This window comes from Pongo pygmaeus, chromosome 9 (assembly GCF_028885625.2).
Source record: "Pongo pygmaeus isolate AG05252 chromosome 9, NHGRI_mPonPyg2-v2.0_pri, whole genome shotgun sequence".
In the NCBI taxonomy this organism is placed as follows: domain Eukaryota; kingdom Metazoa; phylum Chordata; class Mammalia; order Primates; family Hominidae; genus Pongo; species Pongo pygmaeus.
In genome coordinates this window covers 57133582-57157331 of record NC_072382.2, presented here as the reverse complement: position 1 = coordinate 57157331, position 23750 = coordinate 57133582, and the positions used below count along the sequence as shown (strand labels likewise).

The window sequence follows — 23750 nt, the reverse complement described above, 5'->3', positions numbered from 1 at the left end:
GGGGAAGGGGCCATGGTTGTCTTTACTAGAAATCAAGGCCAGTGTGTCACCATGCTGTGGACAAATGACAGGAGAGGACTTTTCATAAAACCAATTTGTGAGAGTGTTTTTATGAAGAGAGAGTCTGTCTCTAAGGACATTATTTTGCTTTACATCTGAGAATTCAATGGAATGTAGAGATAACAGAACTCACTTATTCAGAATCGAGCTCCCAACTTCAGTAATGCCTCCAGTCATAGAACGGAATATGGTTTCAGGGGAACATAGTCTGAGAGGTTAGAAACTTCCTTTTTGATACAATCAGGTAGGAAACGTATAAAGATGAGTTTAGGGTTGTGGAGAGGAACTCCTTTTATTACAATGAAAATTGCAGAAAAAGTTTTCAATGTAAGATAACAGGAAAAGTGTGTTGGTAATATCAAGGAGAATCTAAACATTGTACTGTCAGACTAATGCTTTCCGTGGGTGAAAACTGGAACTGTCAGGTTAGATAAACATCTATTCGACGACCTTGAGTTACCACTGAGACATTTCTGAGGCACAACACTAAGAAAACGCATGTAATTGTCAAGGGTGGCAGGGCAGTGTTGCTCTCAAAGTCCCGTCTGACTGACAGGGCAGAGGCTCTTCCTCACTGCCTGAATCTGCTTCCCGACAGCTCCAGGGTTCCCTCAGGAAGCCGCCGTCCACCTTCATCCACCTCAGGCATGTCCTGCAGAGCCCTCTGGAGAACCAGCTTCAGGTTCTGCCTATTTTGACGCTGCCTAAAGGAGCCCACGAAGAAGTAAATGACAGGGTTGGCACTACTGTTTAGAGGGGACAGGAAAATGGAAACTAGATGGACATGACAGAAAATGACTTCCAAATCCAGGTGGATCCCAGTAGACAGGGCCCACTGAATGCCGAAGGGCAGGCTGCGGAGTACGAAGACTAGCACTGTGAGCAGGATCGTCACGTACAGCCTGGTCAGCGGCATCTTCCAGGATGCACAGAGAATCCTAACCAGTAGGACCAGGCTGGACCCACAGAGAACCACACATAAAAAAATCAGCCACACGACTGTGATGAAATCTGATGTTTTGACACCAAACAGAATCAGCATCACTAAACAGGAAGTCACAGAACATCCACTCCAGGATGCTCCGCAGTAGGGACAGGGCCCAGAGCAAGACACACACGACCGCTGACAGGTGTGTGTGGGGCGGCGGCAGCGGTACCAGATGGGCCACAGGACGCACAGGCAGCGCTCGGTGCTCATGGCACTCAGAAAGCTGAGGCCTGTAAAGTATAGAAAGGTGATCACAGGAATGAGGATTTTGGAGATGGGATGGCAGATATTGATGAGGAGTGAGGCGGAACGTATAACGTGGCCGCTGAGGAAGAGGAAGTCTGCCGCGGCCAGGTTGAGGATGTAGATGGAGAGGGCGTTCCTGCGCATGCGGAAGCCCAGGAGTCAGAGCAACAACCGCGTTTCCTGTCAGCCCGACAAGGGAAATGATGCATGTCAGCACCGTGAGGCTCAGGGTCTGCTTGTAGTAAGGAGTCTCCTCAGTTCCGTTAATTGGTGTCAGTTCTGTATCCAAGGCTGGGATGCTTGGATCCACGCTCAGAAACCGTAGTCTGGTGACCCTGGGAACACAAACCAGATGTGGTCACCAGCTGTTTGATCTCTGATTCTCCCCACCACCCTGCCATGTGGGATTTACTATTCTCATCGTAAAGAGGAGAGAAACAGAGGCTCACAGAGAATAAGTCACCTATCAAAAGGTGGGGGTCCTCAAATCCAGTTTGAAATCCAGTCCCTGCTGACTCTGAAGCCTGACTTATTGCCACACAAGTTCTGTACTGACATGGGAATAACATTAGGATCAAAACACCCCCATTCAAGTGGCCAGGGCTGTGGACCCGATCATTACTGTATCCTGGGCCTGACATTTTCTCTCAGGTGGAGGAATTCAGATACACAAAGAGGTGGTTTTGACACCCTCATGACTAGGACTGGTCATCCATGGATAGGAAAGAAGACCACGCATTATGAAGCAGAGGAAAATGTGACCTTTGCTAGGATAAGAGTGGAAATGGCTGGGTCTGGTGGGTGAGAAATAACTCAGTGTGTCAGTTATTGCCGACAGGACCGCATTTTACATTTTATACTCCCAGTGCCTATTTCCATGAGCAGAACACTGTGCTCTTCATAAATATTCATTCAATGAATGAATGAATGCATGAGGAACCTAATGGTACTGGTAGATTTTGGTGAAATGGAAAATAAAAATGAAAGCACAATGTAAGGCATTAGAACACACATTTGTAATTATATGAAGAGAATTTCATTAATCAGAAATCTATTTGTGGACAGCTCTATCTGTGTTGAGAAGAATGATTGATGTGTGCCCAACACCAGAAAATGACCACTGATGTGCCTTTGAAATGAGGTCTCGGTGTAGCTTTGCTGAACACCTAGAAGCATTTTTGTACACAGCGTTTGGGTAGGGTGTGGGTCTGAGCTGAACTGTTCAGGAATAGAGCAAAGGAAAGAGTAAGTGCGGGTGAGGTCTGAGTGCAACTGAAGGAAATAATTGAAGTGTTGGAATATCTATGGGGGACTAATAAGTGTTCTGCTCCGTATACAAAATGTAACCCTATTTCCTTCTCTCTTTCAGTAGATCTGTGGTTTATTTCTCTGTTGATGAAAATATTTGTGTTAGCAGAGTCAATGAGAGAAATGGGCTAGTATAGGGCTTGGAGTATAAAGAGAGAGATTCATGCAAACTTCAACTGGAGAATGAGGACTGGGTCTAATCCGGGAGAATAACAGCAACTGATTCGGAGTTTATTAGGTATTGTCTCTTTTAATTATCTGAAGAGCCTAGGAGGTAAGAATGAGTATTATTCCCATGTGGCCAATAATGCATTGGAGCCCAAAAAGGATGAATTATTTGTCCTGGGACTTATATAGTATGAATTTGAGCCCAGCAGGGCTGACTCATGATCCAGTCTTTGACCAGCCCTTTCGAACCAGCATGACTCTGTGTCGATTATATATGTTAGAGGGAGTAAAGCAACAGAGTGATTCTCAAGTGAAATCCAGGTTGGCAGTCAAAATTGTGGGGTGAAAAAAAAAACTAACCTAAACAAACTCTAGATAGAGAATGAGAAGCTAATCAAATAGGGAACAATATAGAGGAGAGTGAAAACCATTTAGGAACAAATTCAGGAGTTCCTTTTTGCCTATCTGAGGCCACCTTTGCTCTGGAATCCCAAGAATGCACATGGGCAGGAGGCTTCCATGAGGAAAGAAGATTCACCCTCTGCTGGGAGTACAGAGAAACATCAAGAATTAATGTAACCATCCTGACCTTTAGTAGAAAGACAAGCTGCCACATCCCTGATTGGCCCGAAAAGGAAATGGGAGGAAAAGGAGAACATCTGTTATCCACATTCAGGGCACTAAACACTTTGTCCATCTATATTTAGGGTATGATATATTTGTCTTTCTCATGAAACCTGAAGCTCCATAAGCTGTCTTTTTCACTGTAGTATCACCTGTCTTTTTCACTGTAGTATCATCAATATTTAGGATGTCTTTCTTAAAGACCATCTATGGTATTATCCTCATATAACATAAGATGAAGCCGAGGCCTATAGAATTAAAGGGTTTTCCTGAGATCATAACATGGAAAGCAGGTCCAATACCAGTCCCTGGTCGCTGGAGCCCTATATGAGACTTCTGAACTGTTCTCTGCCCCATCATTTATTATTTCTGAGGAGTTCCTGAAAAATCTTGATGTGAGCACAGAATCAGAGACAGTGCGGGGCTGAAGAGACTGCTAGGTTTCCCCAATAATCATTTTCCTCTTTGGTCACATAACAATTCTGAGAGTGTAAAAGCAGCACAAGGACCCACATCCCAGTGTTCCTTGATGATGGTGCCATCATATGAGCAGGTGCTGTTCAATGTAAGATGTACAAAAGTGATCCCTGGCTCATGGGATCAGTAGAACGAGCAAGGCCTCTCCTTCCTTTCATCCTTTTCCATCATGCCGGAATGCTGATGTGGCTGGGAATCATGCAGGATCACAAAAATAAGGGCAACTCTCTAGGCACTGGGGAGTTGCAGTTTTGGAATTCTGATGTATGATGCCTTGGAGCTTCCAGCTGGGATCTAGAAGATGGTCATCTCTGGGTATTCATTGGGGCTTGCTTCCAGAACCTCAGCACACACCAAAATCTGCAGATGCTCATTTCTTTATACAAAATGATGTGATATTTGTATGCAACCTATGCGCTTTCTCCTAGATACATTAAATCATTTCTAAGTTACTTAGAATAACTGACAAAATGCAATTGCTATGTAAATTCTTTTTTTTACTGTATCAATTCAGAAGTAATGACAAGAAAAAACAAGTTTATACCTGCTCAGTATATACACAACTCCACCATACTCTTATTTTTAAAGTAGTTTCCACCTGTGGTTTGTTGAATCTGCAGATTCAGAATGTAGTGACCCAGAGGCACAACTGTACTTTCTTGTTAAGATATTTCTACTTCGTGTCTTTATGAGAGCAACCAAACTTATATTCTAAACAAAAGAAATATGTCCTCTCTTTAAAAAATTACATTTAATTTTCTATACATTTTTGATGAATGCAAACATGTCTGCATAGAAGTGACAGTAGAGAAGGACATGCCAAACATTAGTCTGATAGAGTTGAAATGAGACATCAATCAATCACCTTTAGACAGAAAAAAACACAGGAAGTAGGAGGATATAAGAAGGTGTGAGGGATAGTCTTAGTTGCCAGGAGGATTTGTTTTCCATTCTTCTCTATCCTGTTTGACATCCCAAGAGAGCGGCTTCTATGTACCACATCAGTGGGATTCTTTTAAATTCTTGTTTCTGGTGGAATTGAGACACTGGGAGACACCAGGGGGAGACTGGAAGACAGCAGGAGAGCCACTTGGGATTTCCACCTCCTGGCTCTCTGCAGGTGTATTAGTTCGTTCTTGAATTGCTACAGAGAAATACCTGAGACTGGGAAATTTATGAAGAAAACAGGTTTAATTGGCTCATGGCTCTGCAGGCTATACAGGAAGCATAGCAGCTTCTGCTTCTAAGGAGGCCTCAGGAGGCTTCCATTCATGGTGAAAGGCCAAGGGGGAGAGAGGCATCTCACATGGTGAGAGCAGGAGCAAGAGAGAGAGAGGGAGGAGGTGCTACACACTTTTAAACAACTAGATTTCATGAGAACTCATCAGTGTCACAACTACAATACCAAAGGGGGATGGTATTAAAACATTCATGCGAAACCATCCCCATGATCTAATAATCATCTCCCACCAGGTCCTCCTTCCAACGTCGGGAATTACAATCAACATGAGATTTGGTTGGGGACACAGATCCAAAGCATATCAGCCTGTGTGGCTGTGTGTTGGCCACACAGGGCTTCTCCACCTGCCTGCTCATGTTCTCCCACCCCTATGGATACAGCTATGGCTATGGCGACAATAATAACTGCTCCTTCCCTGTCACTTTCAGCCTAGGGGAGGACTTAGTGCTCCCCTAGGTATTGCTGCTTAGGGTGCTGACCCATGCATTTTCTCTTTCCTTAACCCTGCACGTCTTTGTAAATACTTCTCTCATGAAACACTCCTCAATCATTTCAGTTTGGACCATCCATGTCTTCCTTAAAACTTTCCAGATAGGCAAGGAAGAAAAATTTTGAAAAGTAAATAAAACAACAAAACTGGCTTCTACAGCAGTTCAGCTCTAGGAAGCAATGCCTGCATGTCCCCTTGCTCATTTAATGAATGTTGGAGGTAGCATTCTCTCCATGAGGGCAGATTGAATGATTGGAATAAAGGAAGTGATATGGGGAGATAAATCAGAAGCGGGGACCCTATTTGGAACTCACACAGACTGGGTTGGTAGCAATCGGTTTCCAGAAGGAAGCTGTATGTCTCCTGTCTTTTCATGAAACAAGCTCATGATCCCCTGCATGTAGCACAGAGGTGGAAACATAGGGACATGATCTTGTAGCTAGAACTGTAACTGACTATAAAAGAAGACAGTTCTTGGTACTTACCCTTATCTTTCATTTTTCTTTTGTCCAGAGGTGAAGATCTCCCTTGTGGTAAAGGTGGAGGGCCTTTCTGGGATTCAGTAACTTCAGAGGACCCTTTTGTGTTGCTTAATTCAGGGGATGCCTACGAGAGCTAGATTGAACACTGGTTAGCAACCCAGGCTTATGAAGATGCTGGACAGACTTGTTATTTCCTGTATGAGGACTGTGGACAAATCAGAGGCCAGAGGTATTCAAGACACAAATCCCAACTGAGATGATTCTTGGCCTCTGTCCCATATCCAGTACATATAAGCCTCTCTCATCACATCCCATGTTGTTCACTTTCCTGTAGGTAATTGCTGTCCTGATTTTAAAAATCAATTATGGGCCTAGGTATCACATCAAGTAATGTGAACTTTCATTATGAGGCTTTATAAATAATGAAAAAAGTGGATCATAGGATCATTCAAGGCTGACAATGTCCTGACACCATTTTTTTGGTGTTTTCTTTATTATAGTGGTAATATATTCATGTGTATACTTTCTTTCCAAATGCTAGAGAAGTGTATGCAAAGTGAAAGTCTAGAATCCCATTGTCTAGAGGCTACCGCTTGCTACACTGTTCATTATTACTTCTTTTATCAACTCTGAACAGCGAACTTTTTTTAAGTTCTGTGAAATCAAATCATTTATTATTGTTTGTATTTCAATGGGTTTTGGGGGAACAGGTGGTGTTTGGTTACATGCATAAATTCTTTAGTGGTGATTTCTGAGATTTTGGTGCACCCATCACCCAAGCAGTGTATACTGTACCCAATGTGTAGTCTTTTGTCTCTCATCCCTCTTTCATTCTTCCCCCCAAGTCCTCAAAGTTCATTATATTATTCTATGCCTTTGTGTCCTCACAGCTTAGCTCCCACTTATAAGTGAGAACATATGATGTTTGGTTTTCCATTCCTGAGTTACTTCACTTAGAATAATGGTCTCCAATTCCATCTAGGTTGCTGAGAATGCCATTATTTCATTCCTTTTTATGACTGAGTAGTATTCCATGGTATATGTGTGTGTATATATTTATATATATATTATATATATATAAAATATATATAAATATATACACACACATATACATATATATATACATACACATATACATACACACACTATATATATATAATTTTCTTTACCCACTTGGTGATTGATGGGCATTTGAGCTGGTTCCATATTTTTGTAATTGCAATTGTGCTGCTATAAACATGCAAGTGCAAGTGTCTTTTTCGTAAAATGACTTCTTTTCCTCTGGGTAGATACCCAGGAGTGGGATTGCTGGATCAAATTGTAGATCTACTTCTAGTTCTTTAATGAATTTCCACACTGTTTTCCATAGTGGTTGTGCTAGTTTACATTCCCACCAGCAGTGTAAAAGTGTATCTTTTTCACCACATCCCTGCCGACATCTATTATTTTTAGATTTTTAAATTATGGCCATTCTCGCAGGTGTAATGTGGCATTGCATTATGGTTTTGATTTGCGTTTCCCTGATCATTACTGGTGTTAAGCATTTTTTCCTATGTTTGTTGGCCATTTGTATATCTTCTTTTGAGAATTGTCTATTCATGCCCTTAAGCCCACTTTTTGATGTGACTGTTTTCTTCTTGCTAATTTGTTTGAGTTCCTTGTAGATTCTGGATATTTGTCCTTTGTCAGATGCATAGTTTGTGAAGATTTTCTCCCACTTGGTGGGTTGTCTGTTTGCTCTGCTGATGATTTCCTTCACTGTGCAAAAGCTTTTTAGTTTAATTAAGTCCCATCTATTTATTTTTGTTTTTGTTGCATTTATCTTTGGGTTTTTGGTTGTGAAGTCTTTGCCTAAGTGGATGTCTAGAAGGGTTTTTCTGGTGTTATCTTCCAGAATTTTTATGGTTTTAGGTCTTATATTTAAGTCTTTGATCCATCTTGAGTTGATTTTTGTATGAGGTGAGAGATGAGGATCCAGTTTCATTCTTCTACATGTGGCTTGCCAATGATCTCAGCAATATTTGTTAAATAGGGTGTCCTTTCCCCACTTTATGTTTTTGTTTGCTTTGTCAAAAATCAGTTGGCTGTAAGTACTTGGCTTCATTTCTGGATTCTGTATTCTTTTCCATTGGTCTATGTGCCTAATTTTATGCCAGTGCCATGCTGTTTTGGTGACTTTAGCTTTGTAATATAGTTTGAAGACAGGTAATGTGATGCCTCCAGATTTGTTCTTTTTGCTTAGTGTTGCTTTGGCTATGCAGGTTTTTTGTTTTTTTTTTTTTTTGGTATGAATTTTAGAATTGTTTTTTCTAGTTTTGTGAAGAATGATGATGATATTTTTGTGGGAATTGCATTGAATTTGTAGATTGTTTTTGGCAGTATGGTCATTTTCACAATATTGATTTTACCCATCCACGAGCATGGGGTGGATTTCCATTTGTTTGTGTCATCTATGATTTCAGCAGTTTCATAGTTTTCCTGTAGAGGTCTTTCACCTCCCTGGGGTAGGTATATTCCTAAGTTGTTGTTGTTGTTTTTTTTTTTTTTTACAACTATTGTAAAAGGGTTTGATTTATTGATTTGATTCTCAGCTTGATCACTATTGGTGTATAGCAGTGCTACTGATTTGTGCACTGAATTTGTATCCTGAAACTTTACTGAATTTATATATCAATTCTAGGAGCTTCCTGGATGAGTCTTTAGGGTTTTCTAGGTATATATTCATATCATTGGTGAACAGGGACAGTTTGACTTCCTCTTTACTGATTTGGATGCCCTTGATTTCTTTCTCTTGTCTGATTCCTCTGGGTAAAACTTCCACTATTATGTTGAATAGAAGTGGTGAAAGTGGGCATCTTTGTCTTGGGAGAATGTTTTCAACTCTGGGAGAATGTTTTCAACTTTTCCCCATTTAGTATAAACTTGGCTATAGGTTTCTCATAGGTGGCTTTTATTATGTTAAGATATGTCCCTTCTATGCCGATTTTGCTGAAGGTTTTAATCATACACGGATGCTAGATTTTGTCAAATGCTTTTTCAATGTCTATTGAGATGATCATATAATTTTTGTTTTTAATTCTGTTTATCCGATGTATCACATTTATTGACTTTTGTATGTTAACCCATCCCTGCATCCCTGGTATGAAACCCACTTGATAATGGTGGATTATCTTTTTGATATGCTGTTGGATTGGGTTAGCTAGCATTTTGTTGGGGATTTTTGCATCCACATTCATCAGAGATACTGGTCTGTAGTTTTCTTTACTTGTTATATCTTTTCCCGTTTTTTGTATTAAGGTGACACTGGCTTCATAGGATGCTTTTGGCAGGATTCCCTGTTTCTCTATATTTTGAAATAGTTTCAGTAAGATTGGTACCAATTCTTCTTTCAATGTCTGATAGAATTCAGCTGTGGATCCATCTGGTCCTGTACTTTTTTTGTTGGGAATTTTATAAATTTTTATTTCAATCTCACTGCTTTTTTATTGGTCTGTTCAGAGTTTCTATTTCTTCTTGGTTTAATCTAGGAGGTTTGTATATTTCCAGGAATTTATGAATATCCTCTAGGTTTTCTGGTTTGTGTATGTAAAGGTGTTCACAATAGCCTTGAATGATCTTTGTATTTCTGTGGTATTGGTTGTAATATCTCCTGTTTCATTTCTAATTGAGCTTATTTGGACCCTCTCTGTTCTTTTATTAGCTACACTCATCAATGGTCTGTCAATTTTGTTTATGTTTTCAAAGAACCAGCTTTCTGTTTCACTTATCTTTTGTTTGTTTGTTTGTTTCAGTATCATTTAATTCTGCTCTGATCTTTGTTATTTCTTTTCTTCTGCTGGGTTTCGGTTTAGTTTTGTCTTGCTTCTCTGGCTCCTTGAGGTGTGACCTTAGATTGTCTATTTGTGCTTTTTCAGACACTTTGATATGTGCATTTAATGCTATAAACTTTCCCTTTAGCACCACTTTTGCTGTATTCCAGAGCTTTTAATAGATTTTGTCACTATTATGGTTCAGTTCATAGAATTTTTAATTTCCATCTTGATTTAATTATTGATCCAATGATCATTCAGGAGCAGTTTATTTAATTTCCATGTATTTGCATGGTTTTGAATGTTCCTTTTGGAGTTGATTTCCAATTTTATTCCACCACAATCTGAGAGAGTACTTGCTATAATTTTGATTTTCTTAAATTTGAGACTTGTTTTGTGGCCTATCATAGGGTCTATCTTGGAGAATATTCCATGTGTTGATGAATAGAATGTACATTCTGCAGTCGTTGGGTAGAATGTTCTGTAAATATCTGTTAATTTGTCCTAGGGTATAGTTTAAATCCATTGTTTCTTTTCTGGCTTTTTGTCTTGATGACCTGTCTAGTGCTGTCAGTGGAGTATTGAGGTCCCACACTATTATTGTGTTACCATCTATCCCATTTCTTAAGTCTAGTGGTAACTGTTTTTGTAAACTTGGGAGCTCCAGTGTTAGGTGCATATATATTTAGGATTCTAATATTTTCCTGTTGAACTAGACCTTTTATCATTATATAATGTTGGAGGCTGCATAAATGTCTCTTATGATTAGGCAAAATTGAAGCCTGTCAGTAACAATATGAACCTGTGATCAATTAAGCAGCTGACCAGTCGTTACCTCCTCCTCCTTGCTCTTGTTACCCAATAAATATGAAGGGCTGAGAAGCTCGGGCGGTGGCCTTTGCTCACTAGAAGCAGGGAGCTCTTTTCTTTATCTCTCCTCTCTTCTCCTCATGTTGCCTTTCCTTAAAACAGTTTTTTTTTCTTGGTTATCATTTCTACATTTGTCCCTTTGTTCAGTCATAATGATGGTCTCAAGCAGTAACAGTAATTGCTGAATGATGGTCTCAAGCCATAACAGTACTAACTGCTGTAGTGACAGTCTCAAGTAGTAGTTGTGGCAGTCAGCCACAAGTGGCACACTAACAGGGACTATCAGAGACAAACAGACCTGAAAAGATCTGAAGAGGCCTGCAGGGATAAATAGAGATGAACAGAAATAGAGAGAAATAGAAATGGAGATAAGTAAGTAGAGATAAGTAAGTAGAGATAAGTAAGCAGAGATAGGGAAAGACAGGGACTTGCAGGAACTAACAGGTATCATAGGGACAGATAGGGATAGATAAAGACTAGCAAAGACTAGCAATATAAGGTCAATGCCCTAAAGAAGCACACAAGTAGAGACAAGCAAAGACTAGCAGAGATTTCCAGGGACAGACATGGACAGATAGGGATAGATAGGGTCCTATAGGGACTTGAATGAGGAAGGTCTGCTGGAACAGAAAAAAATAAAGCCCAGAAAAATCTAACACCAACTAGACAAATTAGAAACCCTGTTACAAGTCTGCCGGGAACAACATAAGGTCAGTGCTCTAAAAAGGTACTGGTCAGTGCCCTAGAGGTACAAAGAACGGGAAGTTTTTGAATCAGGGTAACATGAGGAAGAATTTGGTTGTTTCTGTTTATTTTCTCTTTTTTGTTTGGAGTTTGGTATATACCATCTTTTTGTTATTTCAGGGTTTGAGAGAATTTTTTGCTACACCTACAGCATCTATCAAAAGTGCTGTAGGATGATCAGGAGAGGGAAGATGAAAATTGGCTTGTACCGTCTTCTTTTGTGGCTACCGAAAGGCTGACTTTAGCTTTGGCTTTCATGGATTGTAACGTGCACTGGCACCTGTGAGATGTGCAGAGGACTTGGGAGGTTTTTTCGGAGCCTGTCAAGATATGGGAATTGAGCTTCATTGCTCTGCAGTGTTGACTCAGGCAATGGCTAATTTGGTAGCTGACAGATATAAAGGAAGCCAAGGGTCAAGCCCTAAAGTGGGAAAGTGTTAAATGTAGAAAAATTGGATGTTTCAGAAAAGAACACTACCAGACCACTGGGCAAAAGGGATCTTGTAACACAGTTCCCCTCTCAACAGAAAAAAACGCCAGGACTTTGCCCTCGTCGCAATAAAATAAATCATTAGGCTAATCAGTGTCACTCAAAATTTCATCAAAATGGCACCCCCCTGTTGGGAAGCGAGAAGGGGGCCTGGACCTGGGCACTTCAAACTATGAAGGCATTTCCCTGTCCAGGCCCTAACTCTGTCTCAGGGGTGGGTTTCCGGAGGCACACTGATTCCCTTTCCCCAGGAACATCTGGAAACACAGGATTAGATCCCCTAGAGAACAAATTATATTAATTGAAAGAAACAAACTCACTAAGATTCACATTGATATTTGGGGATCTTTGCCAACAAAATACATGGGATTGATTTTGGTAAAATTGTCTTAACTTACAGGCCCAGGAGTTGTTGATTTTTATTGTGAAGGAGAAATTCAGGTAGTGGTAATGTCACAAGATCTTTGGGTTTTTGAACCAGGAGAATATGTTGCTCAACTGTTGCTTGTTCCCTTTAAGTTGTACCCTTCTCTACATAAGAAGAAGCAAGGAGGTCAGGGATTTGGAAGTGCAGCTAGGAGAGAGATTTATCTACACAATCCATAGCTTCTCATCGACCCACTTGTGCAGTTAAGTTTTGTGGGCTTATGGATACAGGAGCAAGAGACTGGTCTCTCATGGTAATAGATCTTGAGGATTGTTTACAAGAAGGATAAGCCTCAATTTGCTTTTTCTGTGTCTTCTTTAATCAGAAAGAGCCTGTCTCTCATTATGAATGGAAAGTTTTACCCCACGGTAATTAACCAAAGAGGCAGAAGCTGAGTTACTGCCTGTAGAACAAATGCTTTAGCAACAGCATGCCTCCCAGCTACAGACACAAAAGCCTTTGTTTCTGTTTCAGTAGATTCACTAACGTGGGGATGAGGGTATGCTTGTGTTTTTGCAGGAGATGAACAAGCCATGCGGGTGCCCTCAAGATGTGTGTGACCATGGAATGGGAGACTGGAGGGACCCATGAATTCCAACTACAGGCCTGGTTCCCCCAGTATAAGCCATAAGCCAGTTGAATTTGGACGCGAAGACGGAAGGAGGACCGACTGGAGTCACGCTGACATCAACCACCATAATATGGGGACAGATCAAGAAAACCACACAGGAAGCTGAGAAACTGCTGGAGCACCAGGGTTTCACCTTTTGCTGGAACTCAGAGGTACAATCAATGCTTAACAGACCAATGCTTTCTGACTGGGCTCCTCTCTACCCTGAATACAAGAGACCCTAATAGTTAAGCAGGAATGTCATCGCCCCTATTCAGCAAGAAGAAGTTGCAGAAGATGGACCTTCATCCTTCTGCAAGTCTTAGGATTAAGGGTCCTCTTGTAAAAGGGAAGGGGGAAATATGAAAGAAGCATTCAAACCAGAGTGACTCCATTTTGAATAAGGGCTAAGAAAAATTAAGCTGGATCACCAACTGGCAATTAAGGGCTGCACAGCCTGCAATTGCCTTGCTCAATTAATTTAAAAACAAAAAGGAGATGTTGGAGGCTGCACAAGTATTTCTTATGATTAGGCACAATTGAAGCCTGTCAGTAATAATATGAACCTGTGATCAATTAAGCAGCTGAACAATCGTTACCTCCTCCTTGCTCTTGTTACCCAATAAATATGAAGCTCTGAGAAGCTCGGGTGGTGGCCTTTGCTCACTAGGAGTAGGGGGATCTTCTCTCTTCTCTCCATGTTGCCTTTCCCTAAAAGTTTTTTTTTGTTATCATTTCTACATTTGTCCCTTCATTCAATCATAAGGACAGTCTCAAGCAGTAACAGTAGTAACTGCCGTAATGATGGTCTCAAGTAGTAACAGTAGTAACTGTCGTAGTGACCGTCTCAAGTAGTGGTTGTGGCAGTCAGCCACAACATAATATCTGTCTTTGTCTTTAACTGTTGTTGCTTTAAAGTCTGTTTTTTCTGATATAAGAATAAGAATATAAGATATAAGAATAGCTCCTCCTGCTCACATTTAGTGTCCATTTGAGTGGACTTTTTCCACCCCTTTACAGTGTTAGTATTGAGATGTGAGGTGTTATTCTATTCATAATGCTAGCTGTTGTCTGAATACCTTATTTTTTTCGTCATGTTATTGTTTTATAGGTCCTGTGAGATTTAATCTCTGACAAGGTTCTATTTTGGTGTATTTCAAGGTTTTATTTCAAGATTTAGAGCTCCTTTCAGTAGTTCGTGTAGTGCTGGCTTGGTAGTGGCAAAATCTCTCAGCATTTGTTTGTCTAAAAAAGATTGTATCTTTCCTTCATTTATGAAGCTTAGTTTCATTGGATACAATATTCTTGCCTGGTAATTGTTTTGTTTAAGGAGGCTAAAGATGGGGCCCCAATCCCTTCTAGCTTGTAGGGTTTCTGCTGAGAAATCTGCTGTTAATTTGATACGTTTTCCTTTACCTCAGGCTTTTGCCTCACCGCTCTTAAGGTTCTTTCCTTCATCTTGACTTTCTATAACGTGATGACTATGTGCTTAGTTGGTGGTCTTTCTGTGATGAATTTTATGGGATGGTTTTTGAGCTTCTTGTGTTTGGGTGTCTAGATCTCTAGCAAGGCCAGGGAAATTTTCCTTGATCATTCCCTCAAATATGTTTTCCCAACTTTTAGATTTTTCTTCTTCCTTGGGAACACCAATTAGTCTTACGTTTGGTCATTTAACATATTGGGAACTCCAATTATTCTTAGATTTGGTCATTTAACATCCCAAATTTCTTGGAGGATTTGTTCATTTTTTTAAAGTTATTTTTTATTTGCCTTTGTCATATTGGGTTAATTTGAAAGCCTTGTTTTACAACTCTGAAGTTTCTTCTGCTTATTTGATTCTATTCAGATTTTCCAGTGTATTTTGCATTTCTCTATGTCCTTCATTTTCAGAAGCTGTAATTTTCTAAATTTATGCTGTCTATTTCTCTGGGGAATTTTTTCTGTCCATATCCTGTAACATTTAAAATATTTCTTTGAGTTGGTATTCATCTGTCTCTGGTGCCTCCTTGAGTAGCTTAATAATCGACCTTCTGAATTCTTTTTTTGTGTGTGTGTGGCAATTCAGAGATCTTTTCTTGGTTTGGATCCATTGCTGGTGAGCTAGTGTGATTTTTGGAGGGTGTGAAAGAAACTTGTTTTGTCATATCAGAATTGTTTTTCTGGTTCCTTCTCATTTGGGTAGACTATGTCAGAGGGAAGATCTGGGGCTCAAGGCTGCTGTTTAGATTCTTTTTTCCCATGGGGTGATCCCTTGAAGTGATCCTCTCCCTTTTCTCCTACGGATGGGACTTGCTGAGAGCCGGACTTCAGTGACTGTTATTTCTCTTTTGAGTCTAGCCACATAGGGGAGCTCTTAGGCTCTGGGCTGGTACTGGGGAGTGTCTGCAAAGGGTCCTGTGATGTGATCTGTGTTCAGGTCTGTCAGTCGTGAATACCAGGACCTGTTCTGGTGGAGGTAGTAGGGGAGTGAGGTGGACTCTATGTGGGACCTTGATTGTAGTTTTGTTTAGTGTATTGGTTTTTTCAAATGCTGGTTGTGCTGGCAGTAAAGTTGTCACATGGACAGATTCAGGACCTCTGGTTAGCCAGTATGTTACAGGCTGTGGAGTTATCTGATATTTTCTCCTTTCTTCAGGCAGGGTTGTTTTGTGAGTTGCTATAATGGTTGTGTGGTTGGTCTCCAGCCAGGAGATGAGGCTTTCAACAGCATCAGCTGCAGTAGTTTAGGGAGGATACAAGTTTTCCCTGAAGTCACCTGGATAAGTATTCCAGTTTCTCAGGTGCTGGGTGGGGCTGTAGAGCTCCCAAGAGATTATGTCTTTCGTCTTTGGCTTCCAGGGCAGGCAGCGAAAGACCATCAGTTGAGGGTAGGGTTAGGTATGTCTGAGCTCAGACTATCCTTGAGGGGGGGCTTACTGTGGCTGCTGTGGGAGATGCGGGTGTGTTTCTCAGGCTGATGGAGTTACATTCCCAGGGCTATTAGGGCTGCTTCTGCTGCATCATACAGGACTTCAGGGAAGTGGGGGGAAAGCTGGCAGTGACAGGCCTCACCCAGCTCCCATGCAGCCAGAAAGTCCAGTCTCACTCCTGCTGTGCTCCCTCAGCAGCACTGACTTTATATCCAGGGGCTGAGAACTTGCCAGAGGAAGCCCACCTGCTGAGAAAGCAAGCAGGGCTTTCAGGCATTGCCCCCTCCCTGCCCCGGCTTCTGTGCTTTTATTGGCACTTCGTGTTTGCCTCCCACTCCCAAATTATGTCCTGGAAAATTCACGCTCAGTTGAAATGATCACAAAGTTCAGCTGGAAGTTTCCTTCTCCCTGTGGTCCTTCCCCAATTTTACTGGCATCCCTCTGTTATAAATAAAGTTTCAGTGCCACAAAAGAAATAGCACTTGAATATAAAATTTTCTTTTTAATTCTCAGCAAGGCAAGTCACTTCTATAGAAGGGTGCACCCTTACAGATGGAGCAATGGTGAGCGCACACTTGGACAAGGGAGGGAAACAAGTTCTTATCCCTGACGCACATGGCCCCTGCTGCTGTGTTGTTCCCCTATTGGCTAGGGTTAGACCGCACAGGCTAAACTAATTTTGACTGGCTAATTTAAAGAGTGATGGGGTGAGTGGTTTGGCAGGAAAAATGGTTATGACAGAGCAGGTAATTGGAATGAGTTAGGGTGGAGTAGGTAATCAGAATGAGTCAGGGTAGAGCAGGTAATCAAAAAAGGTTGCTTTACAATAAAGTTAAGTTTAAAAGTCGAAGGCAAAGAATTGAAAGTACTGACACTGATTCTTTGAAAAGAAATTTAGAACTGATATCTAACATTGGCAAAACATGAAAAGGAGAAACAGGGCGGGGGAAGAAGAAAACGAGGAGATTATGATGTTCCAGAATTCCAAGCCATGGAGTCATTGATGAGTAAGTAGTGTCAGTAGCGGCTACATGGTTGCAAGATTAACCTTTGGCTGAGCAATGAGGAGTCATTGCCAATGTTGTCAAAGTGGTTGCAGAGAAAGAGTGGCCTGAAGACGAAGCAGAGCAGGTGTGCGAGAGAATGGCGAATGGTGTGATGGATTTCCTGGACACCCCTGATGTGAACTGAAACACCACAGACAAGACAGTTCAGGTAGGTGGCTGCATGCCATGTTATTGTATAACAACCAATAGTGTTTCTATATACAAACAAGCGGTAGGAAGAAATAAGAGAAAATGAACCCAACCACATCTTCTGAAAAAGAAGGGTAATGAGGATGGATGATTAAGGCATAGTGTAAAGCCTGAATAAGCACAATATTGTAGTAGTCATTCATATATAGAAAAGCTAATCAAATTTGTAAAACTAACACAAATGCATATGGAAACATAGTACGGTCATATCTCTTATTTTTATAATTTTTTATTTTTGTAAATTTTTGTGGGTACATGGTAGATGTATATATTTATGGGGTACATGAGATGTTTTGATTTAGGCATGCCATGTGAAATAAGCTTATCATGGAGAATGGTGTATCCATCCCTCAATAATTTATCGTTTGAGTTACAAACAATCCCATTATATTCTTTAAGTTATACAATTCTGTTATTGACTACAGTAGCACTATTGTGCTATCAATGGTAGGTCTTACTCATTTTTTCTTTTTTTTTACTTTTTTTTTTTAGTTCTAAGGTACATGTGCATAATGTGAAGGTTTGATAAATAGGTATACATATGCCATGTTGGTTTGTTTCACCCATCAACTCATCCTTTACCTTAGATATTTCTCCTAATGCTATCCCTCCCCCAGTGCCCCCACCCCCCACAGGCTCCTGTGTGTGATGTTCCCTGCCCTGTGTCTAAGTGATCTCATTGTTCAATTCCCACCTATGAGTGAGAACATGCAGTGTTTGGTTTTCTGTCCTTGTGATAGTTTGCTGAGAATGATGGTTTCCAGCTTCATCCATGTCCCTGCAAAGGACATGAACTCATCCTTTTTTATGGCTGCATAGTAGTCCATGGTGTGTATGTGCCACATTTTCTTAATCCAGTCTATCATTGATGGACATTTTGGTTGGTTCCAAGTCTTTGCTATTGTGAATAGTGTCACAAGAAACATACGTGTGCATGTGTCTTTATAGTAGCATGATTTATAATCCTTTGGGTATATACCCAGTAACGGGATGGCTGGGTCAAATGGTATTTCTAATTCTAGATCCTTGAGGGATTGCCACACTGTCTTCCACAATGGTTGAACTAATTTGCACTCCCACCAACATTGTAAAAGTGTTCCTATTTCTCCACATCCTCTCCAGCTTCTGTTGTTTCCTGACTTTTTAATGATTGCCATTCTAACTGGTGTGAGATGGTATCTCATTGTGGTTTTGATTTGCGTTTATCTGATGACCAGTGATGATGAGCATTTTTTCATGTGTCTTTTGGCTGCATAAATGTCTTCTTTTGAGAAGTGTCTGTTCATATCCTTTGCCCACTTTTTGATGGGGTTGTTTGTTTTTATCTTGTAAGGATATTAGCCCTTTGTCAGTTGGGTAGATTGCAAAAATTTTCTCCCATTTTGTAGTTTGCCTGTTCACTCTGATGGTAGTCTCTTTTGTCATGCAGAAGCTCTTTAATTAGATCCCATTTGTCTATTTTGGCTTTTGTTGCCATTGCTTTTGGTGTTTTAGTCATGAAGTCCTTGCCCATGCCTATGTCCTGAATGATATTGCCTAGGTTTTCTTCTAGGGTTTTTAATGGTTTTAGGTCTAACATTTAAGTCTTTAATCCATCTTGAATTAATTTTTGTATAAGGTGTAAGGAAGGGATCCAGTTTCAGCTTTCTACATATGGCTAGCCAGTTTTCCCAGCACCATTTATTAGATAGGGAATTCTTTCTCCATTTCTTGTTTTTGTCAGGTTTGTCAAAGATCAGATGGTTGTAGATGTGTGGTGTTATTTCTGAGGCCTCTGTTTTGTTCCATTGGTCTATATCTCTGTTTTGGTACTAGTACCATGCTATTTTGGTTACTGTAGCCTTGTAGTATAGTTTGAAATCAGGTAGTGTGATGCCTCCAGCTTTGTTCTTTTTGCTTAGGATTGTCTTCACAATGCGGGCTCTTTCTTGGTTCCATATGAACTTTAAAGTAGTTTTTTCCAGTTCTGTGAAGAAAGTAATTGGTAGCTTGATGGGGATGGCATTGAATCTATAAATTACCTTGGGCAGTATGGTCATTTTCACAACATTGATTCTTCCTATCCATGAGCATGGAATGTTCTTCCATTTGTTTGTGTCCTCTTTTATTTCACTGAGCAGTGGTTTGTAGTTCTCCTTGAAGAGGTCCTTCACATCCCTTTAAGTTGGATTCCTAGGTATTTTCTTCTCTTTGTAGCAATTGTGAATGGAAGTTCACTCATGATTTGGCTGTTTGTCTGTTTTTGGTGTATAGGAATGCTTGTGATTTTTGCACATTGATTTTGCACCCTGAGACTTTGCTGAAGTTGCTTATCAGCTTAAGGAGATTTTGGGCTGAGACTATGGAGTTTTCTAAATATACAAGCATGTCATCTGCAAACAGGGACAATTTGACTTCCTCTTTTCCTAATTGAATACCCTTTATTTCTTTCTCTTGCCTGATTGCCCTAGCCAGAACTTCCAACACTATGTTGAATAGGAGTGGTGAGAGAGGGCATCCCTGTCTTGTGCCAGTTTTCAAAGGAAATGCTTCCAGTGTTTGTCCATTCAGTATGATATTGGCTGTGGGTTTGTCATAAATAGCTCTTATTATTTTGAGATATGTTCCATCAATGCCTAGTTTGTTGAGAGTTTTTAGCATTAAGGGCTGTTGAATTTTGTCAAAGGCCTTTTCTGCATCTATTGATAATTATGTGGTTTTTGTGGTTGGTTCTGTTTATGTGATGGATTATGTTTACTGATTTGCATATGTTGAACCAGCCTTGCATCCCAGGGATGAAGCCAACCTGATTGTGGTGGATAAGCTTTTTGATGTGCTGCTGGATTCAGTTTGCCAGTATTTTATTGAGGATTTTCACATCGATGTTCATCAAGGATATTGGTCTAAAGTTCTTTTTTTTGTGTGTGTCTCTGCCAGGCTTTGGTATTAGGATGATGTTGGCCTCATAAAATGAGTTAGGGAGGATTCCCTCTTTTTCTATTGATTGGAATAGTTTCAAAAGGAATAGTACGAGCTCTTCTTTATACCTCTGGCATAATTCGGCTGTGAATCCATCTGGTCCTGGACTTTTTTTGGTTGGTAGGCTATTACTGCCTCAATTTCAGAGCCTGTTATTGGTCTATTCAAAGATTCAACTTCTTTCTGGTTTAGTCTTGGGAGGGTGTATGTGTCCAGGAATTTATCCATTTCTTCTAGATTTTCTAGTTTATTTGTATAGAGGTGTTTATAGTATTCTCTGATGGTAGTTTGTATCTCTGTGGGATTGGTGGTGATATTCCCTTTATCATTTTTTATTGTGTCTATTTGATTCTTCTCTCTTTTCTTCTTTATTAGTCTTGCTAGCAGTCTATCAATTTTGTTGATCTTTTCAAAAAACCAGCTCCTGGATTCATTGATCTTTTGAAGAGTTTTTTGTGTCTCTCTGATCTTAGTTATTTCTTGTCTTCTGTTAGCTTTTGAATTTGTTTGCTCTTGCTTCTCTAGTTCTTTTAATTGTGATGTTAGGGTGCCAATTTTAGATCTTTCCTGCTTTCTCTTGTGGACATTTAGTGCTATAAATTTCCCTCTACACACTGCTTTAAATGTGTCTCAGAGATTCTGGTACATTTTGTCTTTTTTCTCATTGGTTTCAAAGAACATCTTTATTTCTGCCTTCATTTCTTTATTTACCTAGTAGTCATTCAGGAGCAGGTTGCTCAGTTTCCATGTGGTTGTACAGTTTTGAGTGAGTTTCTTAATCCTGAGTTTCAATTTGTTTGCACTGTGGTCTGAGACACAGTTTGTTGTGATTTCTGTTCTTTTACATTTGCTGAGGAGTGCTTTACTTTCAATTATGTGGTCAATTTTAGAATAAGTGTGATGTGGTGCTGAGAAGAATGTATATTCTGTTGATTTTGGGGTGGAGAGTTTTGTAGATGTCTATTAGGCCTGCTTGGTGCAGAGCTGAGTTCAAGTCCTGGATATCCTTGTTAACCTTCTCTCTCATTGATCTGTCTAATATTGACAGTGGGGTGTTAAAGTCTCCCATTATTATTGTGTGGGATTCTAAGTCTCTTTGTAGGTCTCTAAGGATTTGCTTTATGAATCTGGGTGCTCCTGTATTGGGTGCATATATATTTAGGGTAGTTAGCTCTTCTTGTTGAGTTGATCCCTTTCCCATTATGTAATGGTCTTTGTCTCTTTTGATCTTGCTGGTTTAAAGTCTGTTTTATCAGAGACTAGGATTGCAACCCCTGCTTTTTTTCCCCCATTTGCTTGGTAGATCTTCCTCCATCCCTTTATTTTGAGCCTATGTGTGTCTTTGCACATGAGATGGGTCTCCTGAATACAGCACACTGATGGGTCTTGACTCTATCCAATTTGCCAGTCTGTGTCTTTTAATTGGGACATTTAGCCCATTTACATTTAAGGTTAATATTGTTATGTGTGAATTTGATCCTGTCATTATGATCTTAGCTGGTTATTTTGCCCATTAATTGATGCAGTTTCTACATAGCATCAATGGTCTTTACAATTTGGCATGTTTTTGCAGTGACTGGTACTGGTTGTACCTTTCCATGTTTAGTGCTCTTATAAGGCAGGCCTGGTGGTGACAAAATCTCTCAGCATTTGCTTGTCTGTAAAGGATTTTATTTCTCTTTCACTTATGAAACTTAGCTTGACTGGATATGAAGCTCTGGGTTGAAAATTCTTTTCTTTAAGAATGTTGAATATTGGCCCCCACTCCCTTCTAGCTTGTAGGGTTTCCACCAAGAGATCAGCTGTTAGTCTGATGGGCTTCCCTTTTGTGGGTAACTCGACCTTTCTCTCTGGCTGCCCTTAAGAATTTTTCCTTCATTTCAACCTTGGTGAATCTGACAATTATGTGTCTTGGGGTTGCCCTTCTCGAGGAGTATCTTTGTAGTGGTCTCTGTATTTCCTGAATTTGAATGTTGGCCTGCCTTGCTAGGTTGGGGAGGTTCTCCTGGATAATATCATGAAGAGTGTTTTCCACCTTGGTTCCCTTCTCCCCATCACTTTCAGGTACACCAATCAAATGTAGATTTGGTCTTTTCACATAGTCCCATATTTCTTGAAGACTTTATTCATTTCTTTTCACTCTATTTTCTCTAACCTTGTCTTCTCACTTTATTTCATCAATTTGATCTTCATTCACTGATACCCTGTCTTCCACTTGATCAAATCGGCTATTGAAGCTTGTGCATGCATCACTAAGTTCTCGTGCCACGGTTTTCAGCTCCATCAGGTCATTTAAGGTCTTCTCTACACAGTTTATTCTAGTTAGCCATTCATCTAAACTTTTTTCAAGGTTTTTAGCTTCCTTGTGATGAGTTCAAACATGCTTCTTTAGCTCAGAGAAGTTTGTTATTACCGACCTTCTGAAGCCTACTTCTGTCAGCTCGTCAAAGTCACTCTCCATCCACCTTTGTTCCATTGCTGACAAGGAGCTGCGATCCTTTGGAGGAGAGGAGATTCTCTGATTTTTAGAATTTTCAGCTTTTCTGCTCTCGTTTCTCCCCATCTTTGTGGTTTTATCTACCTTTGTCTTTGATGTTAGTGACCTATAGATGGGGTTTTGGTGTAGATGTCCTTTTTGTTGATGTTGTTGTTATTCCTCTCTGTTAGTTTTCCTTCAAACAGTCAGGTCCCTCAGCTGCAGGTCTGTTGGAGTTTGCTGGAGGTCCACTCCAGACCCTGTTTGCCTGGGTATCACCAGTGGAGGCTCAGTTGGAAATGCAGAAAGAAATCACCCGTCTTCTGCATCAATCACACTGGGAGCTGCAGACCGGAGCTGTTCCTATTCGGCCATCTTGGAACAGATCCCGGTCTTCTTCATTTTTTCTAAACATTTTTTGTACCTATTAACCATCCCCACTTCCCCCCACCCCACCGCCCCACACACCGCATGACCCATCCCAGCCTCTGGTAACCATCCTTCTACTCTGAATGTCCATGAGTTCAATTGTTTTGATTTTTAGATCCCACAAACAAGTGAGAAAGTGTGATGTAAAGTTATTTCACTTGACATAGTGATCTCGAGTTTTATCCATGCTGTTGCAAATGATTGGATCTCATTCTTCTTTATGGTTGAATAATACTCCATTGTGTACATGTACCACATTCTCTTTATCCATTCATCTGTTGATGGACACTTAAGTTGCTTTTAAATCTTGGCTATTGTAAACAGTGTTGCAACAAACATAAGAGTGCAGATAGCCCTTTGACATACCAATTTCCTTTCTTTTGTGTATACCCAGCAGTATGATTGCTGGATCATCTAGTAGCTCTATTTTTAGTGTTTTGAGGAACCTCCAAACTATTCTCCATAGTGGTCATACTAATTTATTAATATATTCTTACCAACAGTATACAAGTGTTCCCTTTTCTTCACATCTTCACCAGCATATGTTATTTCTTGTCTTTTGGATATAAACTTTTAACTGGGATGAGATGACATCTCATTGTAGTTTTGATTTTTATTTCTATGATGATCAGTGAGGTTGAGCACCTTTTCATATACCTCTTTGCCATTTATATGTCTCCTTTTGAGAA

The 23750-nt window shown here is 40.3% G+C and overlaps 1 pseudogene; it reads right to left on the bottom strand.

Moving 5' to 3' along the window:
• Positions 1–631: 631 nt before the first annotated feature.
• Positions 632–22440, bottom strand: LOC129008629 (mas-related G-protein coupled receptor member X3-like; annotated as a pseudogene).
• Positions 22441–23750: the final 1310 nt, after the last annotated feature.